The sequence below is a fragment of the Triturus cristatus genome, chromosome 6 (assembly GCF_964204655.1).
Source record: "Triturus cristatus chromosome 6, aTriCri1.1, whole genome shotgun sequence".
Lineage (NCBI taxonomy): Eukaryota > Metazoa > Chordata > Amphibia > Caudata > Salamandridae > Triturus > Triturus cristatus.
In genome coordinates, this window is record NC_140589.1 from 366,767,043 (window position 1) to 366,794,958 (window position 27,916).

Genomic DNA, 27,916 nt, shown 5'->3' on the forward strand with positions numbered 1-27,916 from the left:
ATATTTTGTGGGGCTTTGTAAGTTTGTATTGAGTTTGTATGATTGATTACTTTCAAGACCTGACGACTCCGATTTTCCTCCGTTGTTTTGGTAGCTACTTTAAGGAAGTCCGTTATCAATGCCCGTTTGCTGCTATTTGGACAAGAATTGTGCCTATTTAGAGTCGTGTAATTTGCCTTCTTACTGTTGATGCACTTAGCTTGTGGGGGTGCCTCTGTGGAAATTGTTTCCTTTGTCTCTGAGGTTTTTACAATAGGGTTTGGTGCGTCCATTGTTGATCTGCACTCATACCATACTCCTCCTGCTTCGATAAAGTCTATAACATCTTTGCCCTCTGTGTTTTGTGTGCCCGAATCTGCCAAGGAGCTATCGGAAGGGTTACACGTTTGAGCTGCGATGTTGGTCAGAGTTCCATCCTTGCCCTCGTCTTTTCCAACTTCGTCAGGGGGAGGGGGTTGTTCTTCTTTCTTGTCCCCTCCTCTTGTTTTCCCTGACCGCATTATTTGTTAGTTGTATGGGCCGGCACACTACCGGCAGTATGGTCTAACCAGCAGCAGAGAAAGTATTATTTGGCCCCCTGCATTGAGCCTGATTGACTGACTGACTATTCACTTAATTATACAGTGCGGTTTTCAGACTTGTTAGCTTCCCTTTCTTACAGGCTCTCCGCCTTCTGTGCCCTGCCGTGAGCAGGTCTCCCTGCAACAACCTACTTTTAAAGTTTTGCAGACTGCAAAGTGCCAAAAGCTCCTCCAAGAGCAGAGCGGAGCTTTTTTCAGTTTTTATAAGCGCTGTTTCCTTGTTGGTATGTTTTTCTATGCTGAGGCCATAGGTCCGGTGTCTGCTTGTTTATCACTTTAGTGTAGAGATCCTCTAGGCTGCAATGTTCAGCTATGCTAACGAGCTCGAGCATAAACAAGCAAGAGGACAGGTAAACACCACAGCTTCACCACAGCTTCATGGCTCCTACCCCCTCATATTGCTTTGGAGCATCATGCGACACGCCTCCTACCTCCTGGCTGCCCCCGTTAAGCTGTTAGAACAAGGCCTCCGGATTGGGCACGATCACGATCCTGTTTTCAGATTGGGTTAGAATGGTTCAGTTCCTAATACAGCTGGAGGGGCTCACCAGTACTCTGAGGTCAGTTCCCTGTACCCAGCGCTATTCCATGCTCGGTGCAGGGGGCGAGGAAAAAAAAAAAAAAGCGGGTGAGCAGGTGTGCGCCACAGTAGCCTCAAGCAAAGAGCGAGCCGAGGGTTAAGAGCGACCCGGGAGCAAGAGCGGGCCGGGAGCAGGGAGCAAGCGGGCGAGCAGGTGATTAAACAGCCGCCACTCCATATCGCCCAGCCCGGCAACGCTCAACCAGATTTGGAACCGATCAGCCCCCTGTGTCTCTGAGCCCCCGGTGACTCTGACCCACCTCGGTTCTTGCCGGCTCTTTACCGGCTCTTTACCAAACGCTCTTTGCCGAATGAACCTGGCCGCACCTGATCGCGGCAGTGGCCGTGGCTCAGCTCTGCTCCGCTCCGCACCTCTCTGACAGCCGACAGCTGCGTTACGGACTGCGCTACGGACTGCAAACGGCGGGAAACAGGGAAAGTGCAGGTCATCCAAGTGGGCAACCCGGTAGACACCCTTGTCGTTTATTTATACAAACATGGGTAGCTATTGACGGGCACATTTAATACACATCCACACCAAGCCATTCAAAGGGGATTCAACAAAAATTCGACCAAAACTATGCAAGAAACCCCCCTCACGATTAATAAAACACACATCTATTTTTATTTTACTCTCTGGAAAGGGGACGAACATCACTTGAGAGTCACAGCGCGCTCCTGGCAGAGCCCAATGCTGTGTTACACCCACCATTGCCTGCTGAGTGCCACACACCTCTGTGTTGTATTCCACTAGCTAGTGCATATGCTATGACACTCTCTAGCCCATGTGCACTGTAACACCACCCCGTGAATATGTCATGCCACACTTGTCTTCGCACGGGTTATATTGCCCCATCTAACGTGCCTTCCTCGATGCCTATGTTATAACGCACAGTGCTATGCCATACATATTACAATCTGGGATCCATATCTTTGTCACAGTGCATATGCAACGTTACACTCCCCAGCACATATTTTATATTACAACTTTAGAGACTAGTTAGGTTACACAACACTGCCCTGTGCATATTACACTCCAAGGCGCATATCGCATAGCACGCGCAAGTGCCTGTGCTATCTCGCGCTCTCCAATGAATCTGTCATTGCGCACAATGTATTGCATATTATATTTCACGCCCGGTTCATCTTATATCACACTTTTTGGTGCATAGTTTATACCATACACTATATCTAGTTTTCATTTTCAATCGTGCTCTCGGGACTATGTTCTATATAACACTGTGTTCACCTACCCTTTTCACAGGCATTTCATTTTGCGATAGGGGGTGGAGGGTCAGGGGGTGTTTCTGCCAACTGATACCGGAGTCACAGTCACAAACGTCCTCTTCTTCCTGAATAAAAGTGAGATTATGCTGCATACTTGTTCATATTTTAAGTAGTTCGCACAGACACACGTTTTAAAAACAATAAAGTTCCTAATACCCGCCTTCTCTGAACAGTTAGCTTGCTGCCCCATCCCCCTCCTCCCTATCCTCTGTTGTGTGAATCCATGGACTAGCCTCCTCCCTCCTGCCATGCATGGTCTGATGTGCTGCCACTGCCCTCAATTTAGTATGATGTACCAGTCCACTCCTCCTGCCCTCCATTGCCCAATTCTATGTCCCATCATTGACCTCCTGCTTAAACTCTGTGCTTAGCTTGCTGCCCCTATTCTCCTTCCCCCTGCCCTCCGATGTCTTTGTGCATGCCCCTGCTCCATCCTTTTTGCCCACCATGTTCCATGGACCTGCCACTCCTATCTACTCTGAGTGTTCTGTTGAGCTGCCACTCCCCTCCCACCTGCCCCCTAGCATTGTCAGATGACTGTAACCTGTCCCTGCCACCTCCACCCTGCCTGTCCACATGCCATGCCCCTATCCTCTTCCTCCTGTCCATATGGTCCATTGTACTGCCACACCCTTCTGCCCTCCCTGGTCTGTTGTGCTGCAACTGCTCCTCCTGCCTGCCCCGTGCGGTCTGTTGTGAGGCCCCTTCCCCTGAACTTTCTTGTCTGTGCACAGGTCCTGACCCTCCCTTCTATCCTCCATCGTCCTTTGTGCATGCCCCTGCACCCTCCTTCTTGCCCATCATAGCCATTGTGCTGCCACTAACCCTCCCACTTGCCATGCATGGTCTTCTGTGCTGCCATGGCCCCTCCCACCTTCCCTGTGTGGTCAGTTAGCTGCCCCTGACCCCCTCCCACCTTCCCTCCATGGTCTGTGTGTATGCCATCACAGTCTCACTGTTGCTCTTCATGGTGTGTCTTGCTTCTAGTACCCATCCTGCCTGACCTCCATGGCTATCTTGCTGCTCCTGCCCTGCCCCCTTGCCCCCAGCCTTCTGTTTACATGTGCAGACCCCTACTTCCTCCCTCCTGGCTTGTCTGTTCCATTGTAATGCCCCTGATCCGTCCCTCCTGCCCTTTATGGTCTGTTATGCTGCAGCTTTCTCTCCTTTCTGTCCATTATGGTCAGCTAGCTACCATTGCCTCTTGCCCCTCTGTTCTCTGTTGTCCATGTGCATGGTCCTGTCCACTCCCTCTTGCTTTCTATGGATTGTTGTGCTGCACTCCCGTCCCGCATGCCCTGTGTGGTGTATTGTGCTGCTGCAAACCCTGATGCCTGCCCTGCAGGGTCAGTTTGGTGTACCTCTCCATGTCCCTCCTGTCCTCTGTTATACGAGTCCATGTCCCTACCCCAATTCCTCCTGCTTACCATGATCCAATGTACCATACTTGCGGACATTTTGAACTTGGTAAGAGGGAGATTTTGAAAAAAACTGGGGTATTGATTTTCCCCTTTGAGTTACATTGAAAAAGAGCAGATTGTAGACAGGAGAGAGATAAAATAAAGCCCATTTGAGCTTAAAAACAATGGACGTTTCCTGGCTGAATCGGGTCTGTTGGCATGTAGGGTTGTACTACCATTGCCTCTTCCTTCTGACCACAATGGTCTATTACATTGCCACAGCCTCTCTTGCAAGTCCTGTATTGTTGGTTTGTTGCCCCTGCCCCCCTTTCCACTGCCCTCCATAGTCTGTTGTGCTGCCACGGCCCTTCCTGCCTGCTCAGTGTGGTTAAATTGTTGCCTTTGCACCCTCCTACCTGCCTTCAATTTTCAGAGTCCGTGCCCCTGGCCTCTGCCTCTCAACATTATCCTAATGAACAACTAGATTGCTAACATTCTATATTTATTACAAAAGTGTGGAACGCCTGACGTCATCTTGATGTAATCAAAACTGTAATACCTAGAGCATTTCCTTTAGAAATTACATATATGAGAGGGTCTTATTTGCATCAAAATTATGGTTAGTGCTCTAAAAGACTAAAATAAGGACATATTTTCTGAGTTTTCAAATAGCGACACAGCACTTTCAAATTATTTGTTATCTTTATGTTTTTTTATCCAGTTGACCACTTGATTAAATGTTGCACTTGGGGGAGAGGATGTGGTGTTACTTCCAGAACTGCAGACTTTGCAACTGGGGACCAGGTTGTAGTTTCTGCTTCAGCTCGACATTCTGTGATTCTGGTCAAATCACTTAGTCTCCCCATGTCTACAACCAAAAAGAATTTGTTCTTCTGTGATGTAACCAATGCTCATGTAAAGCACTCCAATACCTGACAAGTCTGCACTATATAACACTGCAAAAACACAAAATAATAAGTGTTTTGCACACTTCTGTCATTGGGCTATATTTGGGCTACATCTGGGTGATTTGGGGCTACATTTGGGCTCTTTTGTCTCCGGTGGCCATTTTGGGAGATTTATTTGTTATGAAGTTTCCTAATTTCCTCATGTACTGCAGTCTCCTCAGTAGGAAATGCTTTCAGTTTTTTACTTTGATTCCATCATGAAGGTATTCAGATATGTCACACATTTGCCATAAATTCTGAATGTTAGCACTCTAGTTGCTCATTAGATCACTGTAGTAAAACTACTGTTCACCATGGAAGTCTGCTCCTGGTATTAAAAGTGCATGTTTCAGTCTGCATGTCAGAATTGTTTAATGAAATAGAAGAGGATTTGAGAAGTCACTCAAAATGTGCCCTAATTTTTCTTTCTGCAGCACTAATCATACTTTTTATGGAAAAATGAACCCCCTCATTTTGTTCCTTTTTAAATTAAATGTTTTAAGAGTTACCACTTTAATCCAAGCAAGATGGCTTCAGGTGTGCCATACGTTTATCATAAGTAGGACTGTTAGCACTCTAGTTGTTGTTTGGAACACACTGGGAAGCTGCAGTAGAACACAAAGGAATCAACTGACAGTCTCTGCCCTTGTTGGATGTACATGTTTTACTGAGAATGTCAGACTTCATTCTCACATGACTGAGAAAGATAATGTGAATTTACAGAAAATATGCTCTCAGTTTAGCTTATAGATCACCTTCCAAACCTCTGTGGGAAAAGCATGAGCAAATATTTTTCTCTCAATCATGATATCCCAGCAGAAGGCTTTTTCACATGGTCAAATCACCTTAGAACATACCACAATTCCTAAAATGAGTATGGTACCATCAACAAATGATTTATAATGTAACTAAAGTCTTAAAACCTTCTATTAACTGCAATGCTTTTTAATGAGGTGCTATCATGTGTATTGGTCCCAAGATGGCTGCCAACACTTCTTGGATGAAGTGCTGACAGCCAATCAGATCTCAGGATGAGATGTGTGGTTAGGCTGCGCCCACATATATATATGATTTTACTTTTGATTTTCTCAGGAACTACTGAACAGATTGACACCAGACCTGCAAAAGGCACTTCCCTGACCTGAGGACTACCTCTCTGCCAAATTTCAAGTAATTCTGTTCAGCCGTTCGGGCTGTAGCTGTGTCTAAAGGTCCTATGGAAAATAACATGGGGAAAACGCGTTTTTGGACCCCACTTTTTTCTCGGCCCCCGCTTGACGAATCACCCCGAGACTTTCAGGGTAGGAGCTGAGCAGAGCGCCCCATTAGTTTTGAAAATTTTGCGAGGATTCGTCAACCGGCGCCAAAGTTATTCAAAATAGAATTTTTAGATTTCCTATGGAAACTAGGTTGTAACTATAACTATCTACTGGCGACCGCCAGTAGATAATATACATATATATATATATTAGGCTTCTCTAGGCAACATATACTATAGCTGTCTACCAACCATTTAACAATAATAATAAGAATAATTCTTATCATGTCTGACATTGAATCAGATGACTCTGAGGCACGTGCTCCTTGAAAATGACCTTATAAAAAAGATAATCCAGCAATAAATGCACTCCTGTATGTGGGAGACCATCAGCCTGGTCATGGGAGGCAAGATAACCATAATTGAGGTTGGAAACACCTCTGACCCCCAAAGAGGACCAAGTGGTGACTACCCCAATCGTGGGGGCAAAAGTTCAAGGACAAGTAACAAAATTGAAATATCAAGCCCGATGAGCACATCGGGAGGTCCAAGCACCTCAAATATATTGGGAGGTCTACGCACCTCATCCTTTAAAGGGGGTCTAAGCAGCTCGAATCATAAGGGAGGCGTACCCGCCCCAAACATTTGTTGTGTCCTAAGCGGCAAATAGTATCAAAGTGCTCTTTCTGATCCTCAAGAAATGTATTTAGATCCACCAAGAGGCCTTGAGAATATGGATGAATACATCCGTGACCTTGACCCATAAAAAACAGACTTAGAGTTTGCTCTTTCAGAAGAAGAACTACCCTCCTCCTCTAAGAAATAATAATTAACCCCCTGGGTGAGGAGATGCTTTCCCCCTACAATATCCAACACCCCAGACTCACAGAATGGTGGCCTCCAAACCACATTGCTAAATTCATTGAAAGATGGATCAGAAATCCCCTGCAAAGGGACACACAAAACATTCTAAGGGCAGAATGCCCCAGACCATTTGTCCAAGAGAAAGTATGTCTCACTCCCAGCCTGGACCCAGAACTTATAAAATTCTTGTTCAAACTGGGCAGAGACCCCAGGAAGGGCATCGAGAGGATCCCAAAAGCTTGCCAGGACCGCATGCTTGATATACTAGGCCCTTTTTGCAGAATTATTGACCTAACCAAAGATAGCCACATTAATGAAACAACCTAAACCACGATTTGCTAAGAGGATGGAGCCAAAGGACACTGATCCTTGTGGGGAATGTCAATGCTGCAATCAATGAGGAAAGGACAAGAGTTGTCCTGACTAAAATAAATCCCAAACTTAGTGACATGGTGGATAAAGAACCCTCGGCTAACCCCGAGGTACTCCTCTTCAGCGAGGACATGATTGAAAGTCTGGGGAAATACTTTGCAACTTTTACTGTGCTAGACAGGGCTCAAAGTAATATGCACAGAGTGTTCAACCCTAGTGTTTTTGCCAGGGCCAGCAGAAGGGGTCGCACTGCCGGCCATTCTTCCCAAAGACCCTTCTTGAGACAACAAGGATTCGGCCGTCCCTACCAGACCAACACTTCCTCTTCTTTCTACCCTCAGAGAGGAAGACCCTTTCATTCTACAGGGTTCAAAACTACCGGACAAAGCTCCACCAATATTCCGAGTAAGTACCAACTCACCGCTCCTTCCTTTTTAGCAAACAAAGTGGGGGGTCGACAGGAATATTTTTTACACACATGGAAAAGAATCACACAGGACCCTTAGGTTTTACAAACCATTCAAAGCTTCCAAATAGACTTTTCAGAAACACCAACACAACAAACATTCCCAAGAGTTTTAACTTTGACAAAAGATCAACAGAAAATTGTGGTAGAAGAAGTTAATTTGATGTTAGAGAAAGGAGCAAATGTTGAGGTACCTTGGGAACATATGAACTTTCTAAGCAATCTATTCCTAGTACAGAAAAAATACAAAGGTTGGATGCCTGTCATAAACCTGAGAGAGCTGAGAAAATCTTTTGTTTACAGACGCTTCAAAATGGAGGGTATCCACCTCCTCAGAGACATGTGTCTGGAAAAAGATTGGCTAGTAAAACTAGACTTGAAGGACACATACTTCACCATTCTGATGGATTTAGAAGCCCAAACTTACCTCCAATTCACTTTGCACAACCGTCTAAATCATTTCCAAGCTCTCCCTTTCGGTCTCTCATCTGCCCCCTGGTGCTTCAAAAAGGTAATGAAGACTATTGTTTCCTTCTTGAGGGAAAGGGGAATCTGTCTCATCATCTACCTTGACAACATTCTTCTTATGCCTCAAAATCATTCCCAAATACTGAAAGACCTAACTATTACAGTAGATCTCTTAGAGAGACTAGGCTTCATAAAAAGCAAAGGAAAGTCTATTATGAACCCCTCGAGGTCTCTATAATTTTGGGGTTTCACAGTGGACACTATAAATTCAATGTTACTCCTCCCACAAAAAGAGATCACCAAATTCAAAAAGAGATCTGGCATGTCCTGAAAGAAGATCTTATAACCCTAAGAGAATTAGCCAGACTCCTGGGCCTCCTTTCATCCTCTAACCAAGTTATTTCCCCGGGTCCTTTACATTATCGGGAACTGCAAAAGGTAAAGGCCAGAGCCCTTTGTGTTGGCCTATGTACGGAGATCAAATAACCCTAGATCAGGAGGCCAAGAAGGAACTCACATGATGGCTAGAAAACGTAGATGCTTGAAACAGCAAAGCCATTTTTGGGAACTCCCCAGAGTTTATCCTGGAATCAGACGCAAGCCTTCATGGCTAAGGTGCGTGTTTTCAGAACCAGAACACGGGAGGCTTATGGTCCTATACAGAGAGTTCACACCAAATACATTTCTTAGAACTAACCTCTGGGCTCTATGCCCTGATGATTTTCTAGCAATCCCTTCAGGGCAGATCAGCCATTCTGAAAATGGACAACATGTCAGCTGTGGCACACATAAATCACCTAGAGGGCACAAAATCATCAGATCTATCCAATCTAGCTAACAAACTATGGATGTTTTGCCTAGAACATAAAATAGCCCTAAAAGCAAACTACTTTCCAGGGAAAAAACTATGTTTTTGCAGATTGGAAATCTAGATTCCTTGCAGAGCACAGCGACTGGAAACTCGACGTAAATGTTTTCAGAACTCAAGACCACTTTTTGGAGCCTCTAGAGGTCGAATTATTTTAGCTGGATGCCAGAGCCGGGTGCCCTGGCAGTCAATGCCTTTCTCCAACAATGGAAACCATTTCAGGGATACACCTTTCCCCCCTTTGCGATGATCCAACGAGTACTCCAGAAATGAGACACGAACATTGTTCTATAATTCTAGTAACATCCATCCAGGCCGGCCCACCATGGTTACCAACAGCTTTGGAATTAGCCTGCAAAATTCCCTTTCTTCTCCTAGCCTCTGAAGGCCTCCTAAGAGACATAGATGGCTGAGAACATCCTCTAGTCCAGAGGGGGACTTTGAACCTTCTTGCCTGGAAAGTGTCAAGAAATCTCACAGAATCACTAACCTTTCAAGACAGGCTAAAATACTCCTCCAAGAGTCTTGGGCCCCTTGAACACACTATAGGTACAATGGCATCTGGAGAACCTGGGTACGTTGGTGCCTAAAAAGGAATGTGGATTCCGTGGCGGCTCCTATCGAACATGTAGCAAACTTCTTGGTTGAACAATTTGAGAGGGGGCTTACCTACAGATCAATTAATTGCTACAGATCAGCTATTTCAGCAGGTCATACTCTAATAGATGGCAATACTATAGGTAAAAACACCATACTATGCAGAATTATGAAAAGCATTAGACTTAAGAGACCATCCAAGAAAAAATATAAGACACTCTGGGACGTCAAGTTATTACTTGATCTTTTTGTCTAGCTGGCCTGAGAGCAGGTACCTTGATAAGAAAAAACTCACCGTTAAGCTAGCATCCCTCCTATGGCTAATCTCTGCATAATGGTAGCTTCCGGTCTTGTAATGAAATTGCGATTCTCCTAATATTAAGACCAGAGATACTGGATTTCTTTAAAGACATGGAGGCTAACATTATCTAAACCCGTCCCCCAGGAAGTGGATAATAATATACTATATATCAATTGGTATTTGTTTAACAAGTTTCATTCATTTTTCCTTGCCTTGTTTTTTTGTACAGATTGTTTATTAGCCAGTATAAAAATATATTAAAAAATATGATATAATATTAAAAAGAAGGAGGGAATGAAATGTAATACATAGTTTATTATAGGAACTATAGGAATATTTAATGACAAGAATTTACGACAATAAATAAATGTACTGTAACGCATCCTTTTTCATTTGACAATTTGTGCTTCCTAGGGTGCACAAGTATAGAACACTAATGCTGTCTCTTATTCAGATATTTCTACATAAATGGCTCTCCTATAAGGATGCACCCGTAAGAATTTTGCTTCTGGAGACTCAAGTCCGACTGCTCTTCTCCCAAGCACCTCTGCTGCATTCTCCTATACTTCCTAGTTGTTCTCATTTGAAACTTATAAGTTACAAAGAAGAAGAAAAGTTGAAGTGTTTGGTTACAGAAAAGACTTACTGCCTCGCATTCAAAAGAGGCAGATCAATCTAAGTGCATGACTACTGTACAACATGAAGATTCTATTCTAGAACTTTTAATTTATTATGTATTTCTTCTAAATGGCTGCTTGAAGTGGCATTAAAAGAAATATGCATAATGGTAGCCTACGGTCTTGTAATGAAATTGTGATTCTCTTAATATTATGACCAGAGAATCTGGATTTCATTAAAGACCCTATAGTGTTCTTCAGAGCATGTTCATACATCTCTACTCTTGAAGATAAGCTTTCATTTACATATATGATTTCCATCACAATGAAACAAGATTCCTACAGTTCACCACCATCAACAACGGGTGACCGTATGTTGAGACCGACCACATTAGCTCTATTACTTTTCTGCTCTTGACTCTACAAACTAACATACATGTACATCACATGCCTAAATATAAGAAACACAAGTTAACCCTATAGCACTTTATTAAACGTGCTCATGAATCTCTTTTTTTATGTACAAAAAACACTATATTTGAACTGATTTGCCCCAGGAGATTTGAGACTAATGGCCCGTTCACAATCTTGTCCGGAAGGCCATCCCAAAGCCACCCGGAGTCAGACCTTCTGACTGACTCGTACTGGCATCTGGTTTAACCAAACAACGCATTACGATGACCAAAACCCTTCACTTACTGAATGATTCGGTTACTCTGAATCCGACTGGATTTTCACAACAAGAAGCCTCTGGAAATGAGAATGGAGTCGTTCGGAGGCACTTCTAGTCCGATTCAGAACTACCAAGTATGACGCTTAATTCCCATTTGCAGAATCGGTCGCCACAACCAACATGTCAGAGCACCCAGAAGGGGAGTATTTCAGCTCCGAATTGTGCCATAACACGATTTCTGTGACCGCGACTGCGCAGCCATGCACCCCATTGCGCATGTCATCCTATACTCTACATCTACAATGAATACTACAACCCCAAATGATGCGGTCCTCGCAGATGGTAAGTTATACACCTACCCCTACAGAATAACTTAACTACCCCACGCAAGACAATGCAAGAGAAAGAAGAGGCGCAACTACAGTTAAATTTGTGGTGGGGTAATACTTGCAGCAATGTAGAGGCAAATCCCAGGGGGCTAATACTTCAAGCACTTCAGACCCAAAGGGGGGGCTGGGGGCTAATACTCCCATCAATGTCTAGCCAAAATTGGGAAGTGGAGGTCTAACACACCCAGCAATGTAAGTCAAATCTGGGGTTGGGGAGCTAATACCCCAAGCAATGTAGAGGAAATATGGGGCTGGGGAGCTAATACCCCCAGCAATGTAGAGGAAAATCTGGGGTTGCAGGGCTTATACCCCCAGCAATGTGTACTTGAACAATGTAACTGGTGCTCATGCAAAGTGCCTCAATACCTACAGATGGAGTACATGCTGCAGCAATTTAAAAAAATCTAAGCCAATGGTTATTTTGCAGGAAATGCATTCCCACACTGTGGCAGCAAAAGTAACTGTTAACTTTGAGGAAAGGGCAGAGTGGAGATGCTGTTAAGGGTGGGTTGCAAATTCCGTACCGCTCGCGGAAGTTGCGAAATTTAGACATTTCGATGCAGACTAAGTCTTCATTTTCATTTATTTTAGCCCTCAAAAATGCATAGATGCAGGACACATGCATACATTTTTGCATACAAAAATAGTTGGTTCGTTGCTACTGATGTTCTGCTAGTGATAAGCCTATTACCACTCACTAAACAAACTACAAAAGATTCTAAGTACTGGGGTAAGCAGCAATCTGCAGCACGTGATGTGACAGAGGATGCGTCACGCAGACCACTAAAAAATTACCAACTAATACTTATAAGTAACTAAACCTATCAATCCACAACTATCTCTTCTTAGTGACAGGAGGACAAAGGAAGGACTAGAGTCTCTCTAGCATTACCTAACTTAAGTTCTCTAAAGTAAACTCTTACATAATCATCGGGCAAAGCGAGCGCACAGTTGCAAACAAGTAAGATTAGTAGCGCCGAGCACCTGTGTCATAACAATCACAGAAGATTTTTAAACGTAATTTACCTGCAATGTAAGCAGCAGCATTCTTGCTGTTCGGAAAAAATATATATTCGCAATATATATAACACAGAGCAGAAGAACACAAAGTAGTAATATTAAATAGCTACTCACCAAGCCCCGGGACCTCCACTCCTAGCACGTCCAGCAGGTCCTGCTCCCGGTTCAGGGTATGGGACCACCGGTGCGTCAGCTGGGTATCGGTGCGCCGGACACCAGAGCAGCAAAACACTGCCCGGTGCACCTTTCCCCACTGCTGGCAACGCTCCCGGAGCCTGTACCCAGACCCAGGCCTGCCGCCTGCTGCTAGGGTTAAGGGGAGGTGGCGCTGCACAAAAACAACAAGTGCGGCCACCTCCACCTCACCAAATATGCCCCATTCCTGCACCCCTCGTGGGGGTCGCGGCTGCACCTACGGGTAGCCTTGCCCTTGCCCTCTCTTTTGGCCATGGTTCTGGGACTCATGTGGGTGGAAAATAAAAGGGAGGAATTAGAAAAGTAAGTAAAAGAAAAAGCAAGTTATAGAGAAAGAGTGAAAACGTAGTAGAAAAAGTCACAAAATGTAGAAAAAAACTCAAAATATAGAATCAGGAAAATAGAGAGATAGATAATATATAAAAAAGATTTTTAAAAAAGTGTACAGAAACAAAAGATTGCAAAGATAGTGGGAGGATAGAAAAGCAGGCCCAGAACCATAGCAATAGATTGAAAAACAAGGGGCCCGATTCACAGAACTAACTTAATACAAAATCCTAAACTTACTACTTTTGGTATTCACAGAAGTTAGGATTTTGTCTTAAGTTTGTCTTAAGACAAACTTAAGACAGACTTAAGACAGTCTTAAGATAGACTTAAGACATTCTTAAGACAGACTTAAGACAGTCTTAAGACAGACTTAAGACAAACTTAAGACCGACTTAAGACAGACTTAAGACAGACTTAAGTTAGGATTTTGTCATAAATCTGTCTGAAGTCTGTCTTAAGTCTGTCATAAGTTTGTCTTAAGTCTGTCTTAAGACTGTCTTAAGTCTGTCTTAAGTTTGTCTTAAGACAAATTTAAGACAAAATCTTAACTTCTGTGAATACCAAAAGTAGTAAGCTTAGGATTTTGTCTTAAGTTAGGTCTGTGAATCGGCCCCAAGATGGCTGCACCCATTGCGACTGCATGGGAAAGGTCCCGCGATATTTCCCCCCGAGCATGCAAAAAGCGTCGCGAACACTTAATACACGTTCCCAAACATGAAATACTCATCGTAAACGGGTGGGAGCATGCAATACGTGACCCGGAACAGGAAATAAGCATCGCGAGCGGGCGGGACGAGTGAAAAACAAGATGGCCATGCCCAATAGCGACCGCATGGGCAAGTTAGCGATATATTTCCCCACGAGCATGCAAAAACCCATCGTGAACGGGTGGGGCAAGAAATTCCGCGTCTTCGCAAAATCTCAGCGTGCTCGCGGAGATTTTATACATTTTCATGATAATTTGCGTGGTGCGACTATGCAAATTCCGCCCACCCCTAAAGCTTATGCTCTAGGGACTATTGGAAAACAAAGCCTCATAATCTAGTAAATGGTATCTTAAAAACCTGCAAAATACTCAGGTGCTGATGCACAAACATGACAGACCAGCCACCTACAGCAGCTCAAGAACTGTATGTGTGGAATCTGTCTCACCCTCAGCTGACGCACACAACTGGGAGGCTGAAGACCATAGAGCCCTATGAGTGTTGAGTTTAATCAGAAAGTTTGGCTATGCGGGAAATTGGGAATTGTTTGCTGGGCCGGTGCACCATTGTCACCTGTGGGCCACAATTTTGGGGCCTTTGTAAACCACACCAAGAGACAGACTCACTTCCCCAGTCCCCACCAGGCCACTGTAATGTGTTCCTTGACGGACCCAGTGTCATCTCCCTCACCCGCCCATCACTTGTAGGTCATAGCAGGTGCAGGGAGGGTGTGTTATATGTAGAGGCCTTGCAGGTAGGCACGTCTCATTTGGCCAGTCTAATCTACACACCACCCCTTTGATCGGCAGCAGTGTGCCTTTGTGAAACCTCCCTTGACAGGTAAAAGCACATAGGTTACAATGAAAGAGATGATCACAGAATTTGTTCCAATTACTTTCAGAGTGTCCGAGCATGATTCTGATCCCAATCCGACCATGGGTCCCTAGCATGCTGTGTTTGTCCAATGAGGCAATGTAATCATCAGGTAGGTACTTTTAGCTCGCCGAATACTACTAGAAAGACACATTTGAAGGTGGAACAGGAATTGCCATAACCACACATATGTATGTATCACAAAGTTAATGCATGAGTCCACCACAAAACACACTGAAACATCGCAGGTCAACAGAACTCCAATGTACTCACAAAAGTATGACATTTTGATGCCTCTTTTTATATTAAAGCCCAGAGGATATTGGCCCAGACAACCCACTACTCCACAGACCCAGCCACTCTGTACTGATTTCAGTGCCTCCCACTACAACAACCTAGAAGTGGTTGTGTCACATTTGTCATTGAATTATATGTAGACAAAATCCATCTTGATTATGAAGGAAACATGCGCCAAAAACAATGTAAGATACAGTCACCATGTGTGGACTGGGGGTGCTGCACACAACCCCCAATCTGTATGTGTACACGGTCATCTTCGGAGAATTAATTCACAGCAATTCTGTATTGACTTCCTCAAGCTGTAGTGTGTGTCGCCCAAAATAAATCTTATTTTGAATGTGCACATTGTGTCCTGCAGAGTAGTACAAGTATGCATGAGTCTCAGGAAGCAGGATGCCCCAACAGTATTGGAGGGTCTAGTGCACAGCCTATTCTGTAAGATAAGCTGCCAGCACTGGTGAGGATGCCAAGGGGGTGGCTCAATATGTATCTCTCAAACACAATCGACATAGCCATCCTCAGGCCAGGGGATATGGGTACATTTTGTGAGGATGAGGGAGATGTGCCGAATGAATCTACGAAAAACATCAATGAGACCTTCAACAAAGACATATTGCCCACACACTCTAGGGCAGTGTTTAATGGGTGAATTTGAGCACGCATGGACACACACAAGGACTACCCTTGCCAAACCAGATTAGAGGTTGCAAAATGTTGTCAATGCAAACACTCATGGAACTGGCTGTAATGTTCCCGTGTGTTTGCATACAGTGCAATGTGTTTTCCTCAGCACACCCAGAGTTATCATCACAATCAGTCCATCTCCCTTGGTGGCCCCATACCTCTTACATTAAAAGTCAGAATGCCAATAATAACCATGCATGTGTAGTCTACTGTGAAGTGTGGGGGTGTTTTTCAAGAGTAGTCTGACCCCAGGTGGCACAACAACCCACATCATTGACTTCTCAATTGAGGGAGCTAGAGCCCTCTCATCAATAGACTGATATCCAATGTTCCAGCATCATGACATTACAATAGAAGATATTACCACCTCCATCCAAGGGCAGTAACCAAGGGCAAGAATGAACAATCAGTGACTACAACTACCTTCAAAGGGTAACTCCCAACATCTGCCCACACACAACTCAGACAAGGCAAGGCTAGGCGGAGCCAAATTGTCCTGTGAGGACAATAGGTTTTGCATATGTCAGTGTACTCAAAGTGGCCTTTAAAACAATCAGTCATGAAAATTCAGTGGCAGACAGAAAGCTGCTGAAAAACACATACTTCATCCTCATATTTTATCTGGTAATATTTGTTGCCTACTTACATCCACATAATCTACACATATGTACATATCAACATTACATCACGGTCTGCATGAACTCTACTTGTGCGGGTATGACCCCTCTCACATCGACCGAAAAGTAGATGTTCATCTCTCAAAACTATCGTACACACACAAGCACATCATAAGCCTCCTTTGGTACATCTGGATGGAAAAGCATGTCTGCCCCAAAAGCTCCAGCCTTGTACTCAAACTCTTCCAGCCCGATTCTTATAATCTCACACTGGTGCTGCCCTTCTTACATCCACACCTACATTCACAGCAAAACTCATCACCACTATGTACACAACACCTTTCACATACATGACAGGTACACAATGTACTGTACTCATCACCTCCTCAGCAGAAGTCAAACATAATATGTGAAATGGACCACCCTCATCACCAGTTGCACCCTCAGTAATGTCTTGGACTGCAATCATATTACAATGTGTAGCATCACAGCCCACTTTGACATGCTCACTAAACACATCACAACATTTCACAACAAGACACTTACATTGGTCTATTGATATGTCCTCAGCCATTCACATATCAACATACACCCACCATACTCTGCTTATGTCCTACAGATTGTCATTTCCAAAACAAATGCATCCACAGATTCAAACACAACATACATTAACTATACAACACCTCACTTTTCACTGTTCAGCACCCTAAATTACACAAGTTTTGTATATCCTTCACATACACTTATCCACTTTGTTACAAATGACAAATGTAACCTTGTCTCACTGTGGCCCTGTCACATCTACATATGACTTCCATGCTCCATACCCCCCTGACTTATGCACATTAACAACTATCCTCACTCATTGAAACTTCGCTGTTTCAGTCATCTCTCACTGTAGTAACACAGACCACAGCTCTCATTTCCTGCCAGAATCCAACCTTCTCTACATGGTAATACCCCTATCACATCTACCTATTCAAACCATACCTTACCTTGCATAGGATGTAACCAGTCTAACAAGCTTGTATACTCTGATTCACAGCCCTGTTTGTTTCACCACTCACATTGGGAAAATATGGATATCTCATGTTCCTACACAATAACTGCCTATGAACTTAACTCATACTTTACACTCTCTGACAAACCCTAAATGGGTCCTCTTGCCATAATGTATAAATCTCCACTTCAAAATTGGAAACACTAGTCTTTCTCACCTTTACCCTTGTTTAAGCAAGCTCAGCATATGCAACATGAACCTTGAAAAACACATCTACAGCTAGGCCTCTCATTAAAAAATACACATCCTCCCCTGTGTGGCAACTAAGAGCATTGATGTGACACTGGCTCCTGTAGCATCTGCACATCGCACAGCACTTCTGTGCACTCACTATCCATTCAGCTTACCACATGTAGCACTGGGCAATCCAACAGACATAACAGCTCTCCTAGTTCAGCCTCATGTGATCTTGAAGAACATCAAGCATAGCTGTAAAGGACCCCATTGTCAGTCATCCACAAATGACAGAAAAAAACACAATTCATATGCTCAACTGCGACTGGTGTGCGGTTGTAAATATGAAATCCAAGCTTGGACAGACAAAACTCACCATACACGTGATGTCCCCAAACAAAAGCAGGATGACATGAATGACATATAAATTATAAAGCAATGGACTATTAAGACCACACACACCTTGCCAAACATGAATCTCTACAGAAAGTGGAGTCCTTGGAGGCAAGAGGGTTGCAAGACTGTGAAAATACTTCTCACCTTACACTCACCATGGGCTCAGGAGATGCATCAGATGAGTAAACAGCCATGAAGGGAATTTGCCTACAGTGGTATGCCACCTGTGACAAGGTTGTCATTGCCACTAGTATACCAGATTGAAAGAAGACACAGATGTGGGTCCACAACTATAAAGTTGCATACAAGTATTGTACCATCACTTTGTGTACATGGGTGTGTCCAAAGTCACTACCATGTAGTCAAACTCCATATGTACCCAAGTATATTGATGACACAGCGCAAACATATGCAGCATGCTTCTCCTAAATTGTTGAACTTTGTGACACTTGCACTATGTTGAAACATGAAAACTTAACCCATGTGCAATTGTGATGTAAAAAAGTAAAGGTTTGTGACTTCATGTCACACTCATAGCCAAAACTGATGTGGATGATGACACTCAGCAAATGTAGATACCAAAATCTTGACAACATACTGTCAAAGGGAACATACTCCATGGACCAAATGCAATCCATGTCATACTAACAGCATTGTATACTTACACTACTAATTGAACATGATTTACAGTTAACTACAAAACTATTTGGGGGCACAAAAATCAGAAATATCAAACTGTGAACATGCTTTATTCTGCATGAATAATCAGATAAATAACACAAGGCCAATGGCCAGTCCAACAATGTCCACATGCTTCATGGGCCCACACATTTTGTCCATCGACTCTTGCCTGCACAAATACTGCAAGGGGTCACCTAACCTGGGAGGGGCATCAAGTGGGCATGCCAGGCACCATAGGGACAAAACTAGGGAGGACTGGGTTGGGGTTTGGGAGGGATGGGATCAGGAGGTGTGTGTGGGTCCATTGCAGTGGTTGGGTCAGATTGAGAGGGTGTTGGGTCCACTGCAGTAGTAGGCTCAGACTGGTGGAGACAGCTGTAGTGTGAGGGCTTGAATGATGGGGGATAGACTTGGTTTGACCTTTTTTGGAACGGTGTAATGCTCTATGGTGTGGACCGGGATAGGGAGGGACTCAGACTTTTTGAGAGGGTTTTTATTGGTATTGGAGATACTGGGTTGGGCTGGGCAGGTATGGGTTGGTGGATGAGGTTTAGGCTTGGGAGACCAGGTTGATTCGGGGTAGCTTTTTTTTGGTTCAGTTTTTCAGGGGCAGCAGGTTTAGATGCCAGGTGCTGTGGGGTGGATTGCCTCTTCTTCTTGTAAGGGGGTCTGGAGGTGTTGGTAGAGAAGAGACCAAGGTCACAGAGGTAGAGTGTCTGGGCAGAGGGGGAACAGGATAAGTAAGGGTAGGGGATGTATAGCCTGCGGGTTATGAGGTCTGTGGAATATCTGTGGATGCATGTGTGTCATCTACTGGTAAGTCCTTGGTGGTGAGTGTGCTGTGTGTCTCCTGAGTGTGCATGTGTGTGTGTTTCTCCTTGTGTCTGTGTGGTTGGGTGTTGCATGTGGCTGTTGAGGTGTGTGCATGTGTGTGTGTGAATGTGCTTGGGTCAGGTAGGGTAGTTGGGACTGTGGATGGGGAAGAGGTAGGAGGGGGAGGGACTGCTAGAGCTGGGACACTGCTGCTGTCAGTGTGGAGGCCAGAGCATGATTTGATCTATGTAGGGCAGACATGTCAGAGTGAATGCCCTCAAGGAATTATAGCATGTGTGTTAGATGATTGGTATGTACATGGAGGACATTCAGCACTGCTGTCTGTCCCACAGAGATCTGCCTCAGGATGTCAATGGCCTCCTCACTCAGGACAGCAGTGGAGACCAGGGCAGGGGTGAGGTGCCTGGTACAAAGGAGACGGCTCCCCTTTCATGAGAGCACCACAGACAGTGGGATGGGGAGTAGCTTGGCGGGTGGAGATGGTAGTGCTGGTGGTGGACTCCAATGTGGGGATTCAGTCCCTGTCTCCTCCACTACCACAAGTGAGTCTACACTGGAGCTGAAGTCTGCTTCAGATCCTGCTTATGTTGTCTCAGACATGCCCTCAGTGTGGCTCCCCTCACCCTCCGCGCCACTGGGTCCCTCCTCCTCCTCCGACTCAGCACTGGACCCAGACTGACGAACTGCTCTCCCTACATCCATGGCATTGCCTCCTCTGCTGTCCGCTGATGATGCTGTGAACAAGAATGAAAAATAATTACATCTTCAAAGATCAAGCAAACACATCACATTGACTACTGCTGTTACCTCTTGCTACATTAACATACATGGCACTTGTTAGTCTGCCGGTTAATCATTGCTCCCTCACACATGATGTTATATGCAACATTTGGTGTATCAACATCGAATGCCAAAACCACAATGTAAACTACTTCACTATGTAGCAGGTGATGTATCGTCTTTTGCTCCTGACTGTCTCATGTCCTGATATGCTTGTCTCATCTCATGCACAAGAGTTTAGACCTCACAATGGGAATAGGATTCACAAAATTGAATTGAGACATGGTATACATTCTGCAATCGCTAGTCATCAAATTGTGAACCAGTGGCTCAGGTGTTACAGGTCTTCCTAGTCAAACTTTCATATTGCTAGAGTCATGTCACACAGATTACAGTGATTGTGCTCATTTGTCTTGTAACTGAGGTTCTCTACTGCCATGTCACACATCTGACTCTTATTGTGGAGACACCAAAGTAGTAGGGATTATTATGGTGAGAGGCACATAGCCTACTGTCTTGTGTGATCTATGCACAGTTTCATGAAGATGACTCAGAATGTTGTGCATATTGTAAACAGGTCGCCATTTTCAGAGTTGAACAATGATCAACACACTTCGAAGTCTGATGACTGCATCTTCACAATGCTTCAGGTGGAAAACAATGCCACTGGCACATCTGCGTGCATTGTCTGTACAGACTATCAGTACTGCACCTCCATTCTCCATGAGTCCAGTCAACACTGTGTACCAATTCTGTCTCGACTGCAGAATTCCCCATGTGTATGGCCCATGTCTGATTGTCCCTCACTTCGATTAGACATTTTGCACACTTTCTACAGCTTACATTGCTCCTATTTTCAATCTAATTTTGTTACATTTCTCCAAAATTATGCACATGTGACATCTCTCAATCTAACAGTGATGCATCATATACATGGGTTACAAAACCCTCAAGTATGAATAGTCAAGAGCATTTACACACATGTCAGGCTTTGTAAATGGGTATCTAACATCATACAATTGCAGCCATGTTTTCACCAGTGGCCACCTGTGTTTGCCACTGAACGACATGTTATGTCGCTGTTACAGAGTCAGACATATGGACCTACTCTTTGGAATGGAGAGAATGGAATCTTACACCCAATCATGTGAAAGGCGAGTGTGACTGGTGACCTGAGTAAGCAAACCTGCAATTTGTCCATGGGATCCATTTGATTACACTGAGCAGCATGGCTAGGACCAAACATTGGCACACTGACCAAGCAAAGCTCACCAAGTCCCCAACATAGACGACACCTGCTGCTGGGATGCATTGCATGGTCTTTCCATACGTGAGCGCTCCAATAACAAAATACTTCACAGATTTGTTGAAACCACACTGAGAACAGGCTCACACATTAGTCAATGTGCTGACACATGTCGAGCTATCACATTACTGCTGAACGTTATCCCCATGCAAATGTGGTTGTAATTTGTGCTGATCACTTGAGCATGGCACTACTGTCTAATGATCCTTGTGCATATGCATCTTTTAAAAATGAACAGTAGGTTTGGCTGACTTCCAACCTGTAAAAGGGCAAGCAGGCTAAGATACTACAACATGCATGGTTAAAGAAAGCTGTGCGACAAGGCACATGCTCACCCCCTCCTTGCTGCTGTCTGACTTTCAACCCCCCATCCATGGAAGACCACCGCTAGAATGCGCAGCATGTGGGGGGTTTGGGTTCGGCACCTGCCCCTCTTGCCTAGAAGTGACAGGCTCAGCTAGACTTCTAAAATATCTTCTTGGTCCAGCCACGAAGGTCCTGCCACCTCTTGCGGCAATGACGGACATGCTGAGTTTCCAACCCAATGGAGCGCACCTTCCGGGCAATGGTCCTCCACATCTTGGCCTTCTCATGGGAGTTGACCTGTAAGGATGACATGGTGACAGACCCTTATTTCACATGCAACATGTTTCTGAGTCAGACACTTGCACACATAGGTCATGATCAGATTGGCAACAATGTCTAAGGGGTAGGCAACTGGCATTATGTGCAGTTGTTCTGTGTTCAATGATGATTCCATCCCATGAGAACAGTGATAAGATGTTTAACCCAGTACACACACTTCTAAAACAGTGTATGGGACCGGAACAGTTTCCTACACACTGTTAAACTTGCAAAAACACAATTTACATGCTTGCCTATGAGATTCCTAATGCTAGTAGCGTATGGTAATTACACATGTCCAATGAAACTGCAGTGTAATCATCACTCACCTGCTCCTCACGTTTGCCGTGCAGCTGGCTGTACAGTGGCAGGAGTGTGTCCAGCAGGGCCTGTTTCTCCTCCTCTGTGAAGGCTGGGGCCCTGACCACTGTAAGTGCCATAGTATCTCCCAGAGGATGCGGTAACAGCAGCGGAGAGATGGGGAGGTGCAGGAATGATGCAAGTAGTGCAGGCAAGGGAAGTCTCTAGGGAACAAACAGACTTATATCTAAACAGCAGAGGGGTCCTAATTCCATGCAACCATTCAATTGTGTCAGTCGCAATTTTCGAATCTATCCAATGCATTACATTGCTTGCAGATGACACGCCTACCACAATGTTCGAGAACTCATCATCGGACCGCAAGGGACATTAATACATTGGTAATGGGAGGTTTCCGACTCAGTTTCCATGCGATGAGGACACGAGCTGAAACGTGCGTCGGTCACCATAACAACCAACATCCAATGGCTGTGTCCAGGTCAGTTCGGATGTGGGTGCAACTTTATTTATTTATTTGTGGTATTTGTAAAGCGCAACACTCATCCCAGGGGATATCACGGCGCTGAGACCAGGTGAGAACAGCGGACGGCTAGAAAGGAGTTTTAGTGATGAAAGGGAAAAAGGTGAGTCTTAAGCTTTTTTCGGAACCGCAGATAGTTGGTTATGTGTCTGAGATCGTCGGGAAGCTCGTTCCATCTCTTGGCCGCTAGATAAGAGAAAGAGCGGCCGCCAGTTCTTTCTTTATATATGCGTTTAGCTCTTGCCAATGCTGAGTGAGTGGAGCGTAGGTTCCTGGTGGGAACATATAATTCCATTCTGTCCTGGAGCATGGTAGGACCCGTCCTATGCAGGGCTCTATGGGCGTGGCAGAGAAGCTTGAAGGCAGCCCTCTGGCGCACAGGGAGCCAGTGAAGGGTCCTCAGGCATTCCGATGCCGAGTCTAGCTTGCCCTTATCGCAGATCAGTTTGGCGGCTGCATTTTGCAGTACTTGTAGGCGAGAGAAGAGGTGTTTGTTCATCCCCACAAATAATGCATTCCCGTAGTCGAGACGACTGACCAATAAGGCTTGGGTAACTGAGCGTCTACAGTTCAACGGTATCCATGGGAATAGTCTCGCTAGGAGCTTCAAGATGGCGAAGCCCTTGCCGCAAAGAGATTGTACATGGTCTTTCATGGATAGCTCATCATCCATAATAATTCCCAGATTCCTGGCATGTTGTTTGGGGGTGGGGGCCTGACCCAAAGCTGGAGGCCACCATGTGGCATCCCAGATTCGTTTGGCTCCCCCAAATAGGAGGATCTCCGATTTCCCAGCATTTAGCTTCAGGCAGTGGGCGTGCATCCATTGAGCCATTTCAGCCAAACAGCCTTGTAATTTGGTTTTGGTAATTGCAGGTTTTTCATTTAAGGCCACCACTAGCTGCGTGTCATCCGCATATGAGCACATGCCGATGCCCCATTTCCTTCCAATGTCAGCCAGAGAAGACATATAAACATTGAAAAGGGTGGGGCTCAGCGATGCTCACCTGTGTCTGCCCCCATAACAATGTGCAGCCAATGGCTGTGTCCGGATCGGTTCGGATGCCGCTACCTCGTCGTCTGAATACTTCCCTGCTTCTGTCACCATAACAACTAGCAGTGAATGACTGTGTCCGAATCAGTTCGGATGCGGCTACCGCATCCTTTGAATAATCGGTCGTCAGGGCAGACACTTCTGTGATTGTTGTACGTGCATTACATGTGTGGAGGCAGTTTTTTCAAAATGAAATAGACCTTTAAATGAGTAGGTCAAACTCTCATGAGGAGCTAACCCTGAGGGGAACATGGCACACTGATTTAGAGGATAATACCAACGATGCAAAAGTAGCACATTTTCCCACCTAGGCTTGATCACAGTGCCAATGACTTTTTGGGGATGTACAAGTGCATTCTTTACATTTTCACTGTGGGGACTGTGTGACCCATTGTGCAATCGGGGTGATTTCAGACTGTAAATGTTTGCTGAGTAAGTCATGGATAAAGCATTTACCTTTGGATGAGAAGACCATGACATTATTCAGCCACATCAGCTTGTATTTGTAATGTGAATTACTAGTGTATCTGTGTGTCCCAGACTTAAGTAGATGATGTTGTTACATATATTTGCAACTCCAACATTGTACATGGTTTGTGTATGTGATTGTATGTGTAATGCAGACATGACAATGATGTGCATGATTCACATTGTGGAACGCTGTGTGTATCAGTGTCACATATCTCTGTTATCACATGATCCTATTATGGGTACCTTTTAACAATGTAATTGTTCTCACAAACCTTAATGTTGACTTATTTTGTGAGGAGTTGTGGAGTATGTGATGCTTGATCACATTAATGGTGATAGACACTAGAGATGTTTACACTAGAGCACTGTAATTCCTGTGTCACCATCCCTTGTTAACATGTCTGGGAAAGGTACTGATGCTCTGAGATGTATCTACGGTCAGCCCTTTTCATTTAAATGTGTATTTCAATGTTCAGTAGCTTCAGCTGTGTTCACATTTTATGTTCTGTTTGTCTCAATGCATGTTGCTTTTTACATTGTGACCTAACACCAACTGTGTTTACAGTCTACACATATGTATCGCAGAAGACCTGCAGTCTACAGGCCCTTTCCAGACCTACAGACCATGGTAGAACGTGCCATACATGGGAAATACCGACTCACCAGGCCAATAATTGAACAGCTGTCTGAGAAGTTGTCACCTCATTAGCAACCTGGTCGCACATATCCAACTGCGCTGACGCCCAAAGTGAAGCTTATGACAGCATACATTTCTTTGCCACCGGTTCCTTCTAATACACAGTGGCAACATCTGGTGGAATGTCACAAACCATGTTTAGCCATGTCCTTTGTGATATTTTGGAGGCATTGCTCCATTGTCTGGACCAGTACATAAAGTTCCCAACACCTGGAGAGTTGTCAGACGTCAAGGATGAATTCTATGCTTTGGTGAGGATACCCCATGTCATTGGCTCTATTGATGTCATCCACGTTGGATTGAGCCCACCACAGGCAAATGAGGTGGTGTATTACAACAGAAAGTATTACCACTCCATCAATCTCCAGGTGGCATGTTTGGCTGAAATGTCCACCTCTCACATCTGTGCACGTTTCCCTGGATCAGCACATGATGCATATATCATTAGGAACAACGTCATCCCCCATTCTATGTCTCAGCTGCAACATGACCATGCCTGGTTTGTTGGTAGGTGATGTGGCATGTGTATGTTGTGGTGTGTGTTGCTTGTATGTCCGATAGTACTCTGTTATCGGACAACCGAATCTTTTTTCTGTGTTAAATGAAGGATACTCTGGGTACCCCAACCAGCCTTGGCTACTGACACCACTCCGTAACCCAGTCACACCTGCAGAAGTGCCATTTAATGATGCCCACGGTAAGACCCGGTGAGTTGTGGATCAGATTTTTGACCTCCTGAAAGCAAGATTCCGCTGTCTGGATCTGACAGGAGGTGCCCTCCAAAATGCCCCATTGAAGGTGTGCAAGATCCACAACCTGGCTATAAGGAAGGAAATACCTCTCATACAGGATGACGGAGACCAGCAGCCACCAGAGAGAGAGGATCTTAGACTGGGACATGATGACAGTGGTGATGGTGATGATGATGATGGGATAGATTTGAGACACCAGCTTATCCACAACTTTTTCACATGTGTGTTAGTTATTGTGAAATGAGAGGAGGGGATTACCCCCAATTGTTTGTTGTTGTGTTGCTGGTGGAAAATGTGCTGGTATGCTTGTGAGTGTCTGAAAATTGTCCTGAGATTTTCTGTAAGATGTGTTTTTATAAATGGGCATGTTAACATGTACAGAGTTACCGTGAATCCTAGCTAGTTTCCACACTGTAAATCTTGTGCTTCAGATGACAAAGTTTGGAAAATTGAACTACCTTAGTCCTAGGTTCCTGACTCTGTTCTCTGTTTCTACTTACCAGGGTACTTTGCCATGTCACCTTCAGAGTTGTAACCTCACCAGACCTATGATGCTGTGACATACTCTGAAATTAAACAGTTGTGGAAATCCCTTGCATGTACTTCCTTCTGAACTGATGGTAATTTCTTTTTACTTTTAAGCATTTTGTTAGTGTGTGATGTGATTTGACTTAGGGTTAAGGCACCAGATTGTATCAGGAGAATAAACCTGTGCTCAATATTGAGGTGTGCCTTGTCTGTTTTCACACATCCAACGATTATTCGAAAGCAAAACGTATTCCATGATGATCTGGTTTGCCCACAATGATTGTTGATTGTGCTTGCAAATGGTGATGTCTTTGTCAACAGTAGACTTAAATTGAATCAGTGCTATGTACTACGGGCTGTGATAACCTGGTTGTGTCTATCTATCATGCTGTGATAAGGTACATTTACTCACAAGATAGTAGTTAACATTTCTCAAGTGAATTCTTACCAATGTTGTTGATACTTTCTTTGTGATTTTATGCTTCATTTGTACATTTGGGAATCAAAGTCACGACATGAGCAAGTATTTTGTGCAAAGTGATTTATTCTAGTGCATGACGTAATGATATAAATCCACACAATGGTAGAGTGCTCAACAATGACAAAAAAGAAAGTGCAGAGAGGAGTTGGTAGTGTTTGTAGATGAAGTCTTTAAAAGTAAATGCATAGTTATTTGAGACCAAAGTCCAAATTAGACCCTCCAGCCACTGTGGTACAGTTCAATAAAAGTCAACAAAGTGAACACTTGGCACACAATGGAGGATTTCAGGAGCAGTTTGTCACTTCCTGGGGGTGAGGCATAACCATCTATCTCTCAAGGATTCTTCTTTGGATGACCCTTTTACATTTTTCTGGGGGACCTTCAGGTGCAGGCAGTGGCCGTGCTGAGCGCTCTCCGCCACAGTCCATATCCCTCTCTGTGGCTTGTGCAGATGTTGATGCATTGGATGTTTTGGGCACACAGGGAGGTTTGGACATGTTGTTAGCAACCTGGGGGAGCAGGTGACAATTCCCCTGTGCACCACAGTCAGGTCATCCAGTTTTGATATGAACATGTCAAGGCGTTGGTTCTGAGCTACCTGCAGATGTTCAATGTTCCTGAGGATCCCAAGAACCTGGCCAAAATCTCCCTGGCAACCCTCATAGGCGTGGATGATCCTGGAGACTTTTGGCTGCTCCTCATCAGCAGCACCGCCTGCATGATGGCCTCGGTCCCCAAGGCCCCTCTCACCACCCTTACTCACCCGAACAGGACCAGAGGTTAGTGGCACAGTCAACACTGAGCCTCCCATCCTCATTGACAGGGGAGTTGTCTGCCAACTCCAGA